At 28.6% G+C, this 21,575-nt stretch overlaps 1 protein-coding gene across 2 annotated transcripts in view; it reads right to left on the reverse strand.

The window, feature by feature from the left end:
• Window positions 1-7,359, reverse strand: part of LOC119607533 — a 166,505-nt gene extending 159,146 nt beyond the window's left edge. For both annotated transcript variants that reach the window (XM_037961489.1, XM_037961488.1), the window contains exon 1: window positions 7,325-7,359. The gene's annotated coding sequence lies outside the window, so the exon portion shown is untranslated. The remainder of the gene's footprint in view (window positions 1-7,324) is intronic.
• Between the last annotated feature and the right edge of the window lie 14,216 nt (window positions 7,360-21,575).

Below are 21,575 nucleotides of genomic sequence, written 5' to 3' on the forward strand. Positions count from 1 at the left end.
GACTATAGTCTTGCCTATTGTCTGCACTGTAGTCCAGTCTACAATCGGGAGTATAGTCTTATCTATAGACGGGACTATAGGCTTGTCGAAACTATAGTCTTGTCTATATCTTAGTATCAGTCAAGAACTGCAGAATTAGAGGGGGTTAAAGTTGGACATTTTGGTCAAGCAGATTTTTTTAATTGAGTGTAACTTTTCACCTATTTGTAATAGCAAATATTTTCCAAACTACTTTAGATAATGATCGCAACTCATTTGACCATAGACCCCATAATAAGTCCCCTTCTAAAAATGACTTTAAGATCAACAATTTTTCTATAAACACTACTATCATAATACTAATACATAATTCTGCATAAATAACTTTAACGAAAACGTGACTCCCCCTACCAATATTAAGAAGGATAGACCCATAAGTATTTACTAGGGTGATCGACTCGATTTTTCAACCGGTTTTAAAACCGGTGTTTTCTGCTTTACCAGTGTCGGTTTTTTCTTAATGTTGATTTTTGGAATATCGAATAACCCGGTTTTTTCACTTTTTAAAACCCGGTTTCGAATACTTTTATTTGCTTTGTATTCAAAGATTATTTAAATGAAATTTTTAAGTAAATAATAATACAGCCCGTCTAAATTTTAAAAATATTCGAGTCGAGAAACTAGAGTACATTTTCTACAGCTCTTTTGGTTAAACTTTTTTGATTTTCCTAATTAATTAAAAAAATTTATTTGTAAAATTGATAGCTGTTTGATAAAATTTAGCAATCTTAAGATTATATTCCAATTACAATAATTTTTTTACGGCTGAAATTTTATGGAAGAGTTGGAATGCCTATGCAAATTTCCTAAACAGGGCTTTTAAAATAAGCTAGGATTACATAGTACCTTATGTTTAACAGAAGTGTCCCACTTTTTTCCTAATTTTTTTATATTAAAGAAATAATGTAAATCAGACGACTAGATCTAAAGTTATAATCTTTTAAACTGCTAAAAATCATTTCGGGCCATGTTTTATTAATCAAATTTAAACATAGACATTAAGTTTTTCAAATTAAAATATATTTTTTTTAATTATAATGAAAAACCGGTTAACCGGTTTTTTCTGAATTTGAAAAATATCAACCGGTTTTTTTTAAATGTCAACTATTCGAACTATTCGAAAACCGGTTTTTGGAAAATGTCGAATAATCGATCACCCTAGTATTTACCCTTCCACCGAATAACCGCTCTTTTAAAAAATTCCTCTTTTAGTCAAAATTTTTTTTAATATTTCGGAATTAAGGAACTTAAATGCTTTATTATTAAAAATAATTGACACACTACTCACTGATGTAGGCTATCACATGGTCGGCCATAACCAAACATTTTTACTTGTTTTATGTATGCTTAACTTAATACATAAGCACTTAAGTCTGCTTATACATATTATTCCTCCAAAAATCAAATCTAATAATTCCCCCTAAAATATCCAAAATATAAAAAATTTACATTCTATTGATTTATAAAACGATTCCATTGATAAATATGCCGCCAACAGTTAAAACGGCCTTTATACCAAAAGGAAACGCCTCTGATTTTGCATGCATGATATTTTGCAAGAAAAACAAGCGTTTGTTGCCAAAAATAATCCAACAAAAATTTAAATAGAAACCATAAGTATGTTAAAGATTTATTGAAAATGATTAGAAAGACGAAAGCTGTTTATGGTAACATATAATTGGCCTATTTAGCGAAAGACATACAAGTATGGCGAAGGCTGTTGGCGAAATATTGGAGTTTTGGTTTCAAAAAAAAAAAAAAACATATTCAACTCAAAACAAATATTTATGGAGAATTAGAAATAATCTATAGTTAAGCATTTTTTGGGTAAATGTTAGGATTTGGTTTTACCTTATTTTCTAGATAACAACTGATTTTTGTGCTCAATTTTATTTACCAAAAAAAACATTAAATGCAGTTTTAACTTGAAAACATTAACCTGCTAACTGCCCGGGACAAGGAGCCTCTTCAGAAAATTATAGAAAATTTCCTGGAAGTAGGATATTTCGAAAAAATTTTCTTAAAATAGGTAAATTATACAAAATTTCCTTAAAATAGGAAATTTATAGAAAATTTCCTTAAAATAGGAAATTTATAGAAAATTTCCTTAAAATAGGAAATTTATAGAAAACTTCCCTAAAATAGGAAATTTAAAGAAAATTTCCTTAAACTAGGAAATTTTTTGAAAATTTCCTTAAACTAGGAAATTTTTTGAAAATTTCCTTAAACTAGGAAATTTTTTGAAAATTTTCTTTAAAGCAGGAAATTTATAGAAAACTTCCCTAAAATAGGAAATTTATACAGAATTTACTTAAAAAAGGAAATTTATAAAAAATTTGCTATTAGAAAAGAGCCTTTAGAAGACACTTTTCTATTAGAAAATAGTCTATAGAATACACCTTTCTATTAGAAAATAGTCTTTAGAAGACGGCTTTCTATTAGAAAAGAGTCTTTAGAAGACACTTTTCTATTAGAAAAGAGTCTTTAGAAGACATTTTTCAAGAAGAAAAGAGAATTTAGAAGACACTTTTCTATTAGAAAATAGTCTTTAGAAGACACGTTTCTGGTAGAAAATAGTCTTTAGAAGACACTTTTCTATTAGAAAAGAGTCTTTCGAAGACACTTTTATATTAGAAAAGAGTCCTTAGAAGACACCGTTCTATTAGAAAATAGTCTTTAGAAGACAAGTTTCTGGTAGAAAATAGTCTTTAGAAGACACTTTTCTATTAGAAAAGAGTCTTTCGAAGACACTTTTCTATTAGAAAAGAGTCTTTCGAAGACACTTTTCTATTAGAAAAGAGTCTTTAGAAGACACTTTTCTATTAGCAAATAGTCTTTAGGAGACACTTTTCTATTACAAATAGTCTTTAGAAGACACTTTTCTATTAGAAAGTAGTCTTTAGAAACACTTTTCTATTAGAAATAGTCTTTAGAAGACACTTTTCTATTACCAAATAGTCTTTAGGAGACACTTTTCTATTAGAAAAGAGTCTTTAGAATACACTTTTCTATTAGACAAGAGTCTTTAGAAGACACTTTTCTATTAGAAAGTAGTCTTTAGAAGACACTTTTTTATTAGAAAATAGTCTTTAGAAGACACTTTTCTATTAGAAAATAGTCTTTAGGAGACACTTCTCTATTAGAAATAGTCTTTAGAAGACACTTTTCTATTAGAAAGTAGTCTATAGAAACACTTTTCTATTAGAAATAGTATTTAAAAGACACTTTTCTATTAGCAAATAGTCTTTAGAATACAGTTTTCTATTAGAAAAGAGTCTTTAGAAGACACTTTTCAATTAGAAATAGTCTTTAGAAGACACTTTTCTATTAGAAAGTAGTCTTTAGAAACATTTTTCTATTAGAAGAAACATTTTTCTAAAAGAGACACTTTAGGAGACACTTTTCTGTTAGAAAAGAGTCTTTAGAAGACACTTTTCTATAAGAAAAGAGTCTCAACAAGACACTTTTCTATAAGAAAAGAGTCTCAACAAGATACTTTTCTATAACAAAAGAGTCTCAACAAGACACTTTTCCATAAGAAAAGAAGCTCAACATACTTTTCTATAAGAAAAGAGTCTTAACAAGACACTTTTCTATAAGAAACTCATGCAGTTATTAAAATCCTAGACATTGTCATAAGTTTTTATGATTTAATATGCCTGATAAGAAGCGTGACCAATCGGATGTGAAAATTATCACCCTTTAAAGTGAAAACATGAATATGCATGCAATATCTCAAGGTGCCAAAGGAAAGAATAAAAACATTACAAAAACAAACTGTTTTGAAAATTGCAACAAATATCTACAACAAACTCTAACAACTAAAGTAATATTAATAATAAAGAGATGAGAAGATGTAAAAACAATCAAAGAATGGACAAGAGTAGAAAAAGATATGTGCTACAGATTTCATTTTTATTACACTCTTAATATAAGGTTCATAAAGATATGAAATTGGAATAGAACACAACTCGATGCAACAACTCATGCAGCACAATTTTATTTACCCAGTTTCAAGAAAAAGACAAAACAAATAAAAAAAATGCAGCAACGATTTACAACTTAAGTCTAGCTGACAAATATTGGCCCCTTCTTGCTCTTAAACTCCACTAGACACAACATGTCTGTTGCTCAAAACTTTAAGCCAACAATCATACGCATGGCATCACGCGCTTGAATAAATGATTATGATGACTACAGAGTTTCAGTTGGGGAAAACACGGGCCTATTTAAAGCAGTCTATAGCGTATGAGAGTATAAGCTAAAATGTATATACACGTGTACGTGTTCCTGACAAACTGCCTGAAACATTAAGTTAAAGATGTGCCCTAGTGGCGTCGATGGCGGCATGCTTCCCATCATACACGTATCACTCTCCAACTTGAATTTGTGTAGTAAAGACGATGAGCAGCTTGTCACAATTCACATGCAAACGTGTATGCAAATATGTATATTGTTTAAGACTTTCCTATAAGAAAAGAGTCTTAACAAGGCACTTTTCTTTAAGAAAAGAGTTTTAACAAGTATTTTTTCTATAAGAAAAGAGTCTTAACAAGACACTTTTCTATAAGAAAAGAGTCTTAGCCAAACACTTTTCTATAAGAAAAGAGTCTAAGCAAGACACTTTTCAATAAGAAAAGAGTCTTAACAACACACTATTCTATAAGAAAGAAGTCTTAACAAGACACTTTTCTATAAGAAAAGAATCTTAACAAGAAAACATCTCCCATGGACTCTTTTCTAAAGAAAAATGTCATCTATAGAATCTTTTCTATAAAAAATGTGTCTTCCCTTTTCTATAAAAAAGTGTCTTTTATAGACATTTTTATGTAGAAAAGTGTCTTCTATAGACTCTTTTCTATAGAAAAGTGTCTTCTATAGACTCTTTTCTATAGAAAAATGTCTTCTATAGACTCTTTTCTACAGAAAAGTGTCTTCTATAGACTATTTTCTATAGAAAAGTGTCTTTTATAGACAATTTTCTATAGAAAAGTGTCTTCTATAGACTATTTTCTATAGAAAAATGTTTTCTATAGACTCTTTTCTATTGAAGTGTGTCTCTTTTCTATAGAAAAGTGTCTTCGATAAACTCTTTTCTATAGAAAAGCGTCTCCTACAGACTCTTTTTTATAGATGGGTGTCTTCTATAAATTCTTTTCTATAGAAAATTGTTTTCTATAGACTTTTTTGTATAGAAAAATTTCTTCTATAGACTCTTTTTATAGAAAAATTTCCTCTTTAGCTTTCTATTAGAAAAGAGTCTTTAGGAGACACTTTCATATTAGATAAAAGTCTTTGGAAGACACGTTTCTATTAGAAAAGAGTTTTTAGAAGACACTTTTCTATTAGAAAAGAGTCTTTAAAAGACACTTTTCTATTAGAAAAGAGTCTTAAGAAGGCACTTTTCTATTAGAAAAGAGTCTTTGGAAGACACGCTTCTATTAGAAAATAGTCTTTCGAAGACGGCTTTCTATTAGAAAAGAGTCTTTAGAAGACACCTTTCTATTAGAAAAGAGTCTTTAGAAGACACTTTTCTATTAGAAAAGAGTCTTTAGAAGACACTTTTCTATTACAAAAGAGTCTTAAGAAGACACTTTTCTATTAGAAAAGAGTCTTAAGAAGACACTTTTCTATTAGAAAAGAGTTTTTAGAAGACACTTTTCTGTTACAAAAGAGTCTTAAAACTACATTTTTCTAGTAGAAAAGAGTCTTTAGAAGACACTTTTCTCTTAGAAAAGAAGATTTAGAAGACACTTTTCTATTAGAAAGTTGTCTTTAGAAGACACTTTTCTATTAGAAATGAGTCTTTAGAAGACACTTTTCTATTAGAAAAGAGTCTTTAGAAGACACTTTTCTAGTAGAAAAGAGTCTTTAGGAGACACTTTTCTATTAGAAAAAAAGTCTTTAGAAGACACTTTTCTCTTAGAAAAGAAGATTTAGAAGACACTTTTCTATTAGAAAATAGTCTTTAGAAGACACTTTTCTATTAGAAAGTTGTCTTTAGAAGACACTTTTCAATTAGAAAAAAGTCTTTAGAAGTCATTTTTCTATTAGAAAAAGTCTTAAGAATACACTTTTATATTAGAAAAGAGTCTTTAGAAGACAAAAGGTTCATTAGAAGACATCATTCTATTAGAGTCTTTAGAAAACATCATTCTATTTCTAATAGAAAAATGTCTTCTAACGACTATTTTCTAATAGAAAAAGAGTCTTAACAAGATACTTTTCTATAAGAAAAGAGTGTTAACAAGGCAATTTGCTATTAGAAAAGAGTCTGGACAAGACACTTTTCTGTAATAAAAGAGTCTTAACAAGACACTTTTCTATAAGAAAAGAGTCTTAACAACAATACTATTTTCTATTAAAAAAGAGTCTTTAGAAGACACATTTCTATTAAAAAAGAGTCTTTAAAAATACTTTTCTATTAAAAAAAAGGTCTTTAAAAGACAATTTCCATTAGAAGAATCTTAATAAGACACCTTTCTATTAGAAAAGAGTCTTTAGGAAACACTTTTCTATTAGAAAAGAGTCGTAAGAAGACACTTTTCTATTACAAAAGAGTCTTAAGAAGACACTTTTTTTATAGAAAAGAATCTTAACAAAACACTTTTTCATAAGAAAAGAGTCTTAACAAGACACTTTTCTATTAGAAAAAACCTTTAAGAAACACCTTGTTAGTAGGAACGAATCTTTAGAAGACAAAAAAGAGTCTTTAGAAGTCACTTTTCTATTAGAGAAGAGTCTTTAGAGGACACTGTTCTATTAGAGAAGAGTGTTTGGAAGACACCTTTCTGTTAGAAAAAAGTCTTTAGAAGACGCTTTTCTATTAAAAAAAGAGTCTGTAGAAGACACTTTTTTATTAGAAAAGAGTCTAACTAACCCTTTTCTATTAAAAATTAGTTTCAACGAGACTACTACCTATTAGAAAAAAGTATTAAGAAAACACTTCTTAGAGAGTCTTAGAAGGCTCTTTGTTTCTTTAAAAAACACTTTTCTATATACAATTTTCTTAAGAAGATACTTTTCTACAAACAGAAACTTTTCTAAGAAGACACTTTTCTATAGAATAAGAAGACATTTTCTGTAGAAAAGGTTTTAGAATTCTTTAATTTATTGTTATTTGGTATTAAAATTTTAACTTGAAAATTATTCTATAACTAAATAATTTGTTAAAAATTAAATTTGTTTAGTTTGTCTTTCAAGTAAAATGATTTTTTAATTGATGAATGAAAAATAGAAAAAGAAGTTAATGAATATTAAAAAAATCTAATTTTTAAAAACTTACCTTTTTAGAAAATGTCAAATCTATGAAGCGAATATATTCTGTAAAGAAAGAAATTTTAAATAAGAATATGGTTTATGTTAAACGGAGAATATTTACAACAAGTGTTTACAAGACTAACTGATCATTATCATTATTAACATTAATATTAAATTGTTTAGTTGGTTATTGTCATCAATTTTATTGGTTTTACTTTCCGGTCGTTAAAGTCATTGGAAAATAAATTTTATATATTAATAACTATAAAATTCTAGATAAATTTATGCCAAAACTAAACTGTTAATGTTTTCAGATGTAATTTTTTATTCAAAAAAACACTCCCTGTTAAATGTCTCATGGGAATTGTTAATGTTGTGTGTTTTTTTTTTTTCAAAATGCTTTTAAAATTTTATTGAACAGAAATTTACATTACAATGTTGTAGGAAAGTGAAAAATTTATTTGACAGCTTTTATATAAGGAATTTCAAAAATCGCAGTGCAAGGGGCGGAGAATGTATACAATTCTCAATTCAAAAGCGTCTTCTTAAGAAACTGTTCTATAGAAAAGTAACTTCATAAGAAACTTTTTCTATAGTAAATGGTCTTCCTAAGAAGTTTTTCTTCAGAAAAGTAACTTTCTAAGAAACATTTGTATAAAAAAGTGTCTTCTATAGACTATTTTCTACAGAAAAGTGTCTTCTATAGACTTCTACAGAAAAGTGTCTTCTATAGACTCTTCTACAGAAAAGTGTCTTCTATAGACTCTTTTCTATAGAAAAGTGTCTTCTATAGACTCTTTTCTATAGAAAAGTGTATTCTATAGACTCTTTTCTATAGAAAAGTGTCTTCTATAGACTCTTTTCTATAGAAAAGTGTCTTCTATAGACTCTTTTCTATAGAAAAGTGTCTTCTATAGACTCTTTTCTATAGAAAAGTGTCTTCTATGGACACTTTTCTATAAAAAAGTGTCTTCTATCACCTCTTTTCTATAGAAAAGTGTCTTCTACAGGCTCTTCTATAAACTCCTTTCTTGAGAAAAGTGTCTGCTACAGACTATTTTCTATAGAAAAGTGTCTATAGAAGTTACTTTTCTATAGAAAAGAGTTCTATAGACACTTTTCTATAGAAAAGTCTTCTATAAACTCTTTTCTAATAGAAAAGTGTCTTCTATAGACTATTTTCTATAGAAAGTTTCTTCAATAGATTATTTTCTATAGAAAAGTATCTTCTATAGACTCTTTTGTATAGAAAAGTGTCTTCTATGGACACTTTTCTATAGAAAAGTGTCTTCTATAGACTATTTTCTATAGAAAAGTGTCTTCTATAGACTATTTTCTATAGAAAAGTGTCTTCTATAGACTCTTTTCTATAGAAAAGTGTCTTCTATAGACTCTTTTCTATAGAAAAGTTCTTCTATAGTATCTTTTCTATAGAAAAGTGTCTTCTATTGACTCTTTTTTATAGAAAAATGTCTTCTATAAACTCTTTTCTGTAGAAAAGTGTCTCCTATAGACTCTTTTTTTTAGAGGGATGTCTTTTATAGAATATTTTCTACGGAAAAGTGTCTTCTATAGATTCTTTTCTATAGAAAAATCTCTTCTATGCACTATTTTTTATAGAAAAATATCTTCTATAGTCTCCTGTCTATAGAAAAGTTCTTCTCTAGTGTCTTTTCTATAGAAAAGTGTCTTCTATAGACTCTTTTTCTATAGAAAAATGTCTTCTATAGTGTCTTTTCTATAGAAAAGTGTCTTCTATCTACTATTTTCTATAGAAAAGTGTGTTTTATAGACTCTTTTATATAGAAAAGAGTTTTCTATAGAAAAGTGTAGTCTATGGACTCTTTTCTATAGAAAAGTGTCTTCTATAAACTCTTTCTTATAGAAAAGTGTCGTATATAGACTATTTTCTATATAAAAGTGTCGTATATAGACTCTTTATATAGAAAAGTAACGTATATAGTTTCTTTTCTATAAAAAGTGTCTTCTAGGACTCTTTTCCATAGAAAATTGTCTTCTATAAACTCTTTTCTTTAAAGAAGTTCCTTCTATAGACTGTTTTCTATAGTGTTTTTTATAGACTCTTTTCTTCTAAAAACTCTTCTTTAGAGAAAAGTGTCATTTCAGACCATTTTTCTATAGAACACTCTTTTCAAGAAACTATCACATAGGAAAGTGTTTTGTAAAGTCTACTATCTTTGAATATAGTAGATTAGGGGAATGTATCCCAAAGACAGTTTCCTTTAAGTTCTTAAAAACATTTTCCCATCCCTGTAGTAAAACACTTTGTATCAAACAAATAAAAAGCGAAAGTTTTAAATCCACATAACCGAGGTTCAAGTTCAGATATTTATGGTTGTAAAAAAAACCACTTGACTGCTGCTTATTTTTAGACCACTGTATTTTTTTTTAGTTAAACCAATTGTATTGTTTATTACATATATTTTTTTTATTTTTTTACCTTTTGTCTTATATTGATTTATTTTTATGTATTTTACAAGAAGTTAAAAGGTTTTATTGTAAACAATTTAACACTTAAAGAATGAGTAAATTGTTTATTTTACCAACCAAATTATGGGTAATTTTCTTTAATTTTATACTGAAAGTGAATTTTAGAGTGCGTTGCATTATTTTATAGTAAAAAAATAAAAAAAGTAAAAAAAATGATTGTGTTGAAAGGGTATAATCATAATAATCATAATCATCATTATTATTATCAGGTTGGTCATCATCATGGTTAAAGTCATCGTCATCATTGTTATACTTATAGTGCTATAGATCAGTTCAGATGTGGTTTAAATATAATGTTTGTGTCTTAAGACTTAAGATTTTTTTTTTGTTTTCTTCTTGCACGTAAAGAAAAAGCCATTAAAACCATGAGAACTATTTCAAAATTTTAATGATTCTATTTTTAAAAATGTACTTATTTAGGAAAAGCAATGATTTTTTTCTTAATCAAAAAATATTTAATTGGAAAATACTTATAGATATAGACTAATACAGGTAATATCGTGATAAGGTCCCGCCAATGCGTGTGATCGCTTTCACTTCCAGTAAAATCTAAATTTAAAACTTAATTATTCTTAAAGAAGTTTAAAATTATTTTCCATTATTTAATTGATTTTTTTAAATATTTCAGGCAGCTCTCTGTTATGTATATTTTTAACTTTAATTAAATTAATTACTTCACATTACATTTTAACGCCTCCTCTGGTAACTGTTGGAAACAATTATTTTCATTTAATCTACCTACATTACGAATCTATTTATGGCATATTCATAACGTTCCTCTGATATACTCCGTCCTTGTAAAATAAAGTTTATTTTCCTTTATTGATTAAAAAACTGATAAAAATTTTATTCTGATTAAGAGACAACATTTGCAGCAAAATCAGCTACACCAACTAACTAACTAACTAACTAACTAACTAACTAACTAACTAACTAACTAACTAACTAACTACTAACTAACTAACTAACTAACTAACTAACTAACTAACTAACTAACTAACTAACTACTAACTAACTACTAACTAACTAACTAACTAACTAACTAACTAACTACTACTAACTAACTAACTAACTAACTAACTAACTAACTAACTAACTAACTAACTAACTAACTAACTAACTAACTAACTAACTAACTAACTAACTAACTAACTAACTAACTAACTAACTAACTAACTACTAACTAACTAACTAACTAACTAACTAACTAACTAACTAACTAACTAACTAACTAACTAACTAACTAACTAACTAACTAACTAACTAACTAACTAACTAACTAACTAACTAACTAACTAACTAACTAACTACTAACTAACTAACTAACTAACTAACTAACTAACTAACTAACTAACTAACTAACTAACTAACTAACTAACTAACTAACTAACTAACTAACTAACTAACTAACTAACTAACTAACTAACTAACTAACTAACTAACTAACTAACTAACTAACTAACTAACTAACTAACTAACTAACTAACTAACTACTAACTAACTAACTAACTAACTAACTAACTACTAACTAACTAACTAACTAACTAACTAACTAACTAACTAACTAACTAACTAACTAACTAACTAACTAACTAACTAACTAACTAACTAACTACTACTAACTAACTAACTAACTAACTAACTAACTAACTAACTAACTAACTAACTAACTAACTAACTAACTAACTAACTACTAACTAACTAACTAACTACTAACTAACTAACTACTAACTAACTAACTAACTAACTAACTAACTAACTAACTAACTAACTAACTAACTAACTAACTAACTAACTAACTAACTAACTAACTAACTAACTAACTAACTAACTAACTAACTAACTAACTAACTAACTAACTAACTACTAACTAACTAACTAACTACTAACTAACTAACTAACTAACTAACTAACTAACTAACTAACTAACTAACTAACTAACTAACTAACTAACTAACTAACTAACTAACTAACTAATTATTTTTTTCATAGTCCAGTCACTAATACGTACTACTTATTGTTATTCCAGGCGTTACTAGTACCTCTAGTCTGCCGGGATTATATCAAATGTATTCTCAGCCTTTACTTGGAATGATTTGATATTGAGTCGAACCATGGAGCCTTATAATCGTGATGCACATATTGGCTGTGGTTTAAACCCAACTTCGCGGGATGAGAATGTTGGTTAATAAAGTCTATAATTCGGGATAAGTTCAGTGAGAAGTGAGTGTAGGACTAAGCGTTAGATATGTATGTGTTGATGTCAAGTGTATATGATACGTGATGGATGTAGGGTTATACGGACCATACGCACCCCTATACCTAGGGGATGTAACTGGGTGGAATGTTGATAGATGAAAAGTATCGAATACAAGTGATACCATTGACTTTTTATTTCCTTATCAGGGTATGTTTAAGGTTTTTTTTGTTCTTAACAGACTTAGCAGGGTTTTATAAAGTAAAATAATATTTAGTTTGAACGAAAAAGATTCCGTTGACTAAAAACATGCGACACAACCCTCGTATTTTGCTGCTGCTGTAGGTGTTGCCATTGCCATTTGTTAAATAACATTTCCTCAGAATTGTAAATGGAAATAAAATGTATAAACCTGTTATTTTAGTAAATATTTATAACACGATTCTTACAAAAAAAGCCAATGATACTCGTAAAGCAAAATATGTTTAATAGGGCTTAAAGCCGATTATTGACTAAATTTGTTAAAGCCTCTACATATGAATTACACATGTGTAACTGCAACAAAACAACAACAGCAATAAATAAAATCAAAGATCTATAACAAGCTACGAAAGCGTAAAGCAATTGCAATTGTAATTTGTGTCGGCTACAATACACAAGAATTTTTAAAAAGTAAAATCAAAATATGTACATGAATAAAAGTTGTATGCAACAGCAGCAATAACAATATGTGAAAACATATGTTGCAACATTAACTTAAAAAGTTGCATCCTCCCCCCAAAATAAAACAAAACATAAATATGTATTTATTTATATGAGTGTATAAGGACAGACAAATGGACGGACGGACAGTTGGACGTATGGATGGGTTTATGTATTTTTTTAAGCAAAACAAATTTTCTACATAAAATACTTAATACTTCTTGTTGTTTAACAATTCGGCCAAAAAAATAAAACATTTTAACACATGTTGTTTTAGTTGTGTACTTGTTGTTACAACTACATATTTTAACATTTTCGTTTTTTTTTTTTAGTTTTTGGCCAACATTAAAATCACTGAAGTGTTAATAAAATAACAACAACTACATTGAGAGATTGTTGCATAAATGTTGCATGTAGTTGGTAGTGTTAATGTTTGTAAGTCTTGTATACAATTAACACATTTTAATTTTGTTAGAAAATTTTTTTGCCCAAAATGTTATAATCACAGGAAAAAAAAAAGCGTTTAAAATAATGAAAGTTTAATTATGTGGTAATAAGGAAAAAGTGTTAATTTCAAGTTATGAAAAAAAGTTTTCAAAAAAGAAATGAACTAGAACTGAACTGGAACTGAACTAGAACTGAACTAGAACTGAACTAGAACTGAACTAGAACTGAACTAGAATTGAACTAGAATTGAACTCGAACTGAACTCGAACTGAACTCGAACTGAACTAGAACTGAACTAGAACTGAACTAGAACTGAACTAGAACTGAACTAGAACTGAACTAGAACTGAACTAGAACTGAACTAGAACTGAACTAGAACTGAACTAGAACTGAACTAGAACTGAACTAGAACTGAACTAGAACTGAACTAGAACTGAACTAGAACTGAACTAGAACTGAACTAGAACTGAACTAGAACTGAACTAGAACTGAACTAGAACTGAACTAGAACTGAACTAGAACTGAACTAGAACTGAACTAGAACTGAACTAGAACTGAACTAGAACTGAACTAGAACTGAACTAGAACTGAACTAGAACTGAACTAGAACTGAACTAGAACTGAACTAGAACTGAACTAGAACTGAACTAGACTGAACTAGAACTGAACTAGAACTGAACTAGAACTGAACTAGAACTGAACTAGAACTGAACTAGGAACTGAACTAGAACTGAACTAGAACTGAACTAGAACTGAACTAGAACTGAACTAGAAACTGAACTAGAACTGAACTAGAACTGAACTAGAACTGAACTAGAAACTGAACTAGACTGAACTAGAACTGAACTAGAACTGAACTAGAACTGAACTAGAACTGAACTAGAACTGAACTAGAACTGAACTAGAACTGAACTAGAACTGAACTAGAACTGAACTAGAACTGAACTAGAACTGAACTAGAACTGAACTAGAACTGAACTAGAACTGAACTAGAACTGAACTAGAACTGAACTAGAACTGAACTAGAACTGAACTAGAACTGAACTAGAAACTGAACTAGAACTGAACTAGAACTGAACTAGAACTGAACTAGAACTGAACTAGAACTGAACTAGAACTGAACTAGAACTGAACTAGAACTGAACTAGAACTGAACTAGAACTGAACTAGAACTGAACTAGAACTGAACTAGAACTGAACTAGAACTGAACTAGAACTGAACTAGAACTGAACTAGAACTGAACTAGAACTGAACTGAACTGAACTAGAACTGAACTAGAACTGAACTAGAACTGAACTAGAACTGAACTAGAACTGAACTAGAAACTGAACTAGAACTGAACTAGAACTGAACTAGAACTGAACTAGAACTGAACTACTGAACTAAACTGAACTAGAACTGAACTAGAACTGAACTAGGAACTGAACTGAACTGAACTAGAACTGAACTAGAACTGAACTAGAACTAGAACTGAACAGAACTGAACTAGAACTGAACTAGAACTGAACTAGAACTGAACTAGAACTGAACTAAACTGACTAGACACTGAAACTAGAACTGAACTAGAACTGAACTAGAACTGAACTAGAACTGAACTAGAACTGAACTAAACTGAACTAGAACTGAACTAGAACTGAACTAGAACTGAACTAGAACTGAACTAGAACTGAACTAGAACTGAACTAGAACATGAACGAGACTGAACTAGAACTGAACTAGAACTGGAACTAGTACAACTGAACTAGAACTGAACTAGAACTGAACTAGAACTGACTAGAACTGAACTAGAACTGAACTAGAACTGAACTAGACTGAACTAGAACTGAACTAGAACTGAACTAGAACTGAATAGAACTGAACTAGAACTGAACTAGAACTGAACTAGAACTAGAACTGAACTAGAACTGAACTAGAACTGAACTAGAACTGAACTAGAACTGAACTAAACGAGAACGACTAGAACTGAACTAGAACTGAACTAGAACTGAACTAGAACTGAACTAGAACTGAACTAGACTGAACTAGAACTAACTGAACTGAACTAGAACTGAACTAGAACTAACTAGAACTGAACTAGAACTGAACTAGAACTGAACTAGAACTGAACTAGAACTGAACTAGAACTGAACTAGAACCTGAACTAGAACTGAACTAGAACTGAACTAGAACTAAACTAGAACTAAACTAGAACTGAACTAGAACTAAACTAGAACTGAACTAAACGAGATTTGAATTAGAACTGAACTAGAATTAAACTGTAGCTAGAGGAATTGTTATTTGTTTAATCTACTCAAAAGCCATATTTTCTTTAAAATTACTAATTTAAAAAACATATAAAACTTCTAAACACTCTCTCTGTACACCCATTTACAACAGTTTTCCTCACTAAACCTTCGTCGGCAACTAAAACCTCCATTAAACCAAACGACCAACTTCAAAGCCCCAGACATTTGATAACTTTTATTTAAACAATGTCGTAAATCTTATGTAGGTTACATGCCAAAAATTGCAACAAAACTATAAAATGAAAACATTAAATATCGAAAAAAAACGTTTATCACGTTTTATTTAAGAAAAAATATAAAAAGTCGTATTAATTAAAATTCCATATAAATATATAAAAAATTTTATAGCAGAAAATCTTGAGACATTTATAATTGAAACAAACGCCCAAACAAGGATCTGATATAAAATTTACACTTGCTTAGAAAAGCAACAACTACAACAATACTGCAGTTACAATATTTTACAAAAACCCAATGTAAAACAAAATAGAATTTCAAATTGCAACAAAAACAACCAGGCAAGGTCGTTTCATTTTAACGAAACATTATATAAAATGGAATAAAAGAAAACTAAAGGGGAGAAAGATACCAAAGAGATACTATTGTAGGTTCTGTACAACGAAGAAACTAGTAATTTAAATTCAAAAGAGTGATCCATAAATAATTAATTAAATAATTTTGTTTTTCAGTTTTGATCCATGCTGCAAACTCAACAGTTTCCTATTAGTTATCCTTCCCTCTAGCTGTTTAAATGTCTAGCGACATTAATTTTTTACTATTCCTCTGTTACCACTTTTAAAAAACAATTTGTCTAACATGCACATTATGTGTGTTAAATGTATGTTTTTTAAATGTATTTAAACCATAAACCATACAAACTAACGCACATACATACATGCATACAATTAATACAAAAAACACATAACTAAATAGATATTTTCTTAAACAAATAAATTAAATAACACAAGTTTCGCATACAAGTGTGTTAAAGAAAAAAGTTAGGGGAACAATGCAACAAAGCTGAACCCAATCCCCTGTAGTTGTAGCAAGGTAAGGTATCGAAAACAGATGTGAACTAAACGGTAGTTCTGGGTAAGGATCCTATGATGTAAGGATGGCGTGAGGAAAAAACTAACTAACTAACTAACTAACTACTAACGAACTAACTAACTAACTAACTAACTAACTAACTAACTAACTAACTACTAACTAACTAACTAACTAACTAACTAACTACTAACTAACTACTAACTACTAACTAACTAACTAACTAACTAACTAACTAACTACTAACTAACTAACTACTAACTAACTAACTACTAACTAACTAACTAACTAACTAACTAACTAACTAACTACTAACTAACTAACTAACTAACTAACTAACTAACTAACTAACTACTACTAACTAACTAACTACCTAACTACTAACTAACTAACTAACTAACTAACTAACTAACTACTAACTAACTACTAACTAACTAACTAACTAACTAACTAACTAACTAACTACAACTAACTAACTAACTAACTAACTAACTAACTAACTAACTAACTAACTAACTAACTACTAACTAACGAACTAACTAACTAACGAACTACTACTAACTAACTAACTAACTAACTACTAACTAACTAACTACTAACTAACTAACTAACTAACTAACTAACTAACTAACTAACTAACTAACTAACTAACTAACTAACTAACTAACTAACTAACTAACTAACTAACTAACTAACTAACTAACTAACTAACTAACTAACTACTAACTAACTAACTAACTAACTAACTACTAACTAACTACTAACTAACTAACTACTAACTAACTAACTAACTAACTAACTAACTAACTAACTAACTAACTAACTAACTAACTAACTAACTAACTAACTACTAACTAACTACTAACTAACTAACTAACTAACTAACTAACTACTACTAACTAACTAACTAACTAACTAACTAACTACTACTAACTAACTAACTACTAACTAACTAACTAACTAACTAACTAACTAACTAACTAACTACTAACTAACTAACTAACTAACTAACTAACTAACTAACTAACTAATAACTAACTAACTAACTACTAACTAACTAACTACTAACTAACTAACTAACTAACTAACTAACTAACTAACTAACTAACTAACTAACTAACTAACTAACTAACTAACTAACTACTAACTAACTAATACTAACTAACTAACTAACTAACTAACTAACTAACTAACTAACTAACTAACTAACTAACTAACTAACTAACTAACTAACTAACTAACTAACTAACTAACTAACTAACTAACTAACTAACTAACTAACTAACTAACTAACTAACTAACTAACTAACTAACTAACTAACTAACTAACTAACTACTAACTACTAACTAACTAACTACTAACTAACTAACTAACTAACTAACTAACTAACTACTAACTAACTAACTAACTAACTAACTAACTACTAACTAACTACTAACTAACTACTAACTAACTAACTACTAACTAACTAACTAACTAACTACTAACTAACTAACTAACTACTAACTAACTAACTAACTAACTAACTAACTAACTAACTAACTAACTAACTAACTAACTAACTACTACTAACTACTAACTAACTAACTAACTACTAACTAACTAACTAACTAACTACTAACTAACTAACTAACTAACTAACTAACTAACTAACTACTAACTAACTAACTACTAACTAACTAACTACTACTAACTAACTAACTAACTAACTAACTAACGAACTAACTAACTAACTAACTACTAACTAACTAACTAACTAACTAACTAACTACTAACTAACTAAAACTAACTAACTAACTAACTAACTAACTAACTAACTAACTAACTACCTACTAACTAACTAACTAACTAACTAACTAACTAACTACTAACTAACTAACTAACTACTAACTACTAACTAACTAACTAACACTAACTACTAACTAACTAACTAACTAACTAACTAACTAACTAACTAACTAACTAAACTAACTAACCTAACTAACTAAAACTAACTAACTAACTAACTAACTAACTAACTAATCACTACTAACTAACTAACTACTAACTACTACTAACTAACTAACTAACTAACTAACTAACTAACTAACTAACTAACTAACTAACTAACTAACTAACTAACTAACTAACGAACTAACTAACTAACTAACTAACTACTACTAACTAACTAACTAACTAACTAACTAACTACTAACTAACTAACTACTAACTAACTAACTAACTAACTAACTAACTACTAACTAACTAACTAACTAACTACTAACTACTAACTAACTAACTAAACTAACTAACAACTAACTAACAACTAACTAACTAACTAACTAACTACTAACTAACTAACTACTAACTAACTAACTAACTAATAACTAACTAACTAACTAACTAACTAACTAACTAACTAACTACTAACTAACTAACTACTAACTAACTAACTAACTACTAACTAACTAACTAACTAACTAACTAACTAACTAACTAACTAACTAACTAACTACCTAACTAACTAACTAACTAACTAACTAACTACTAACTACTAACTAACTAACTAACTAACTACTCTAACTAACTAACTAACTAACTAACTACTACTAACTAACTAACTAACTAACTAACTAAACTAACTAACTAACTAACTAACTAACTAACTAACTAACTAACTAACTAACTACTAACTAACTAACTAACTAACTAACGAACTAACTAACTAACAAACTAACTAACTAACTAACTAACTAACTAACTAACTAACTAACTAACTAAACTAACTAACTAACTGACTAACTAACTACTAACTAGACTAAGTTCAGTTCTAGTTCAGTTCTAGTACAGTTTCTAGTTCAGTTCTAGTTCAGTTCTAGTTCAGTTCTAGTTCAGTTCTAGTTCAGTTCTAGTTCAGTTCTAGTTCAGTTCTAGTTCAGTTCTAGTTCAGTTCTAGTTCTGTTCTAGTTCTGTTTCTAGTTCAGTTCTAGTTCAGTTCTAGTTCGTTCTAGTTCAGTTCTAGTTCAGTTCTAGTTCATTTCTAGTTCAGTTCTAGTTCAGTTCTAGTTCAGTTCTTGTTAACACAAGCCTCCGGTTAATTCATTGAGACGAGACTTCTTATCCTACTCAAGCCCTGTTAAAATGTTAAGTATTCAAGCATGGTTCACTTAAAGAACTACTGGGTACTGTTAGACTTATGTGTTTTTGCATGTGATAATGCATGTTAAAAAGTACCTAGTTGTGGTTCTTTTTTTTTTTTTTTTTGTTGCTCTATTGTTGTATTGTTGTTTAAACCATATAAACTAAATAATGTATTTAATTTTTTATATTTAAGTTTTTTTTCTATCGTTTCTTTCTCTCCCAGTCTCTTTAAAAAAAACAAACTAAAGCAAAAAACTTAAATTTAGTGGCGTTAAATTTTGATGCGGAAACATGATGCAGCATTTTCATTCATTTTATGACTGTTACTCTATCAAATTGTACCTTTAACTATGTACTATAAGCTTTGTATAACATAAATTTCAACGGCAAACACAGAGATTTCTACTCAAGACTTTATTAAATGTTGTCATTTTTTACACGCCTTGCTAAACATCAAACTTTAAATAAGAAACGAGGCCAACCGAAAAAAAACTGAAAATTAATTCATAAAAATTTATTTGTGTTAGAAGAAGGTTAAGCAGGCTTAAAATGAAGTGTGTTTGAAAAAAAAAAAAAAATAATAAAAAACTAAAACAGCACATTAACGCCACAATTATGTTTACAGTTTTGGTATCTTAACTAAATAGACAAATCAGCAAATTTGTTTATAATACAAAATGTATGTAAATAGTTTAAAACCACATAAGGTTTTCTGTCCTTCCTTTAATGTTTTTCTGTTAACAATGGTGTTAAAATATATAATTAATTCCGTTTTAAGTTTTACACTTTTGAAAACATTTATACCGTTACTTCTTGAAGTTTAATATATTAGATAATAACTATATATTTTTGTAACAGATGCCACGCCCACTTTTTTATTTCGCCCATTTTCATATAAATCGCATCAAATGGAAGTGAAATAACTCGTGTATGGTTTGGGTACAGGATTTTTTCTATAAATTCATTAAAAATATTAATTTTAATAGGAGATGCAACGCTCACTTTCTGACTCCATCCATTTCAATGGTAACTATACATAATAGTAGTCGTATAACAATTAATTCTTTTCATATTTTAATTATTATAGAAGATTTTTTGAAAATTTCCGAAATATCGGTGAAGCTGCAAGCCCATTTTAAGACACAAAAAAACCCATAACAAGTTTATATAAATTATTACCTTAGTTTCTTTTAAATATAACAATTTAGCTTTAATTTAAGTAGTTTGGAGTTTAATAATTTCAGATTGCGTATTTCGACCACTGTGCATTGCCAGAATACATGAGGGTGTAATGTGTTAACAAATTATAAAGTAATTTGTAATAAAATTTCTAAATGAGTTTTTATTTTGCGTTGTATAAGTAGTTCTACATCAGACGTGGAAAATTCAGTAATTTAGCACTTCTTCTAGAATCGCGGTCTGTCCAAGATATTTTTGGTACTTTTAGACTAGAATAGCATATAGAATATAGACCAGACTATAGACTAGACTATAGGCTAGACTATAGACTAGACTATAGACTAGAGTAAAGACTAGACTATAGACTAGACTATAGACTAGACTATAGACTAGACTATAGGACTAGGACTATAGACTAGACTATAGACTAGACTATAGACTAGACTATAGACTAGACTATAGACTAGACTATAGACTAGACTATAGACTAGACTATAGACAAGACTATAGACTAGACTATAGACTAGACTATAGACTAGACTATAGACTAGACTATAGACTAGACTATAGACTAGACTATAAACTAGACTATAGACTAGACTAAAGCCAGGCCTTAAACTAGACTATAGACTAGAGTAGATTATAGACTAGACTATAGAATAGACTAGACTATATTATAGTCTTGTCTAGTCTACAGCCTAGCCTATAGTCTAGTGTACAATACTAGTCTATATTATATTTAAGTCTATAGTCTAGTTTACAATCTAGTTTATAGCCTAGTTCAGT

Source organism: Lucilia sericata, unplaced genomic scaffold (assembly GCF_015586225.1).
Source record: "Lucilia sericata isolate MDLA Ls3-8-SP2 unplaced genomic scaffold, ASM1558622v1 Contig000702F_arrow, whole genome shotgun sequence".
Lineage (NCBI taxonomy): Eukaryota > Metazoa > Arthropoda > Insecta > Diptera > Calliphoridae > Lucilia > Lucilia sericata.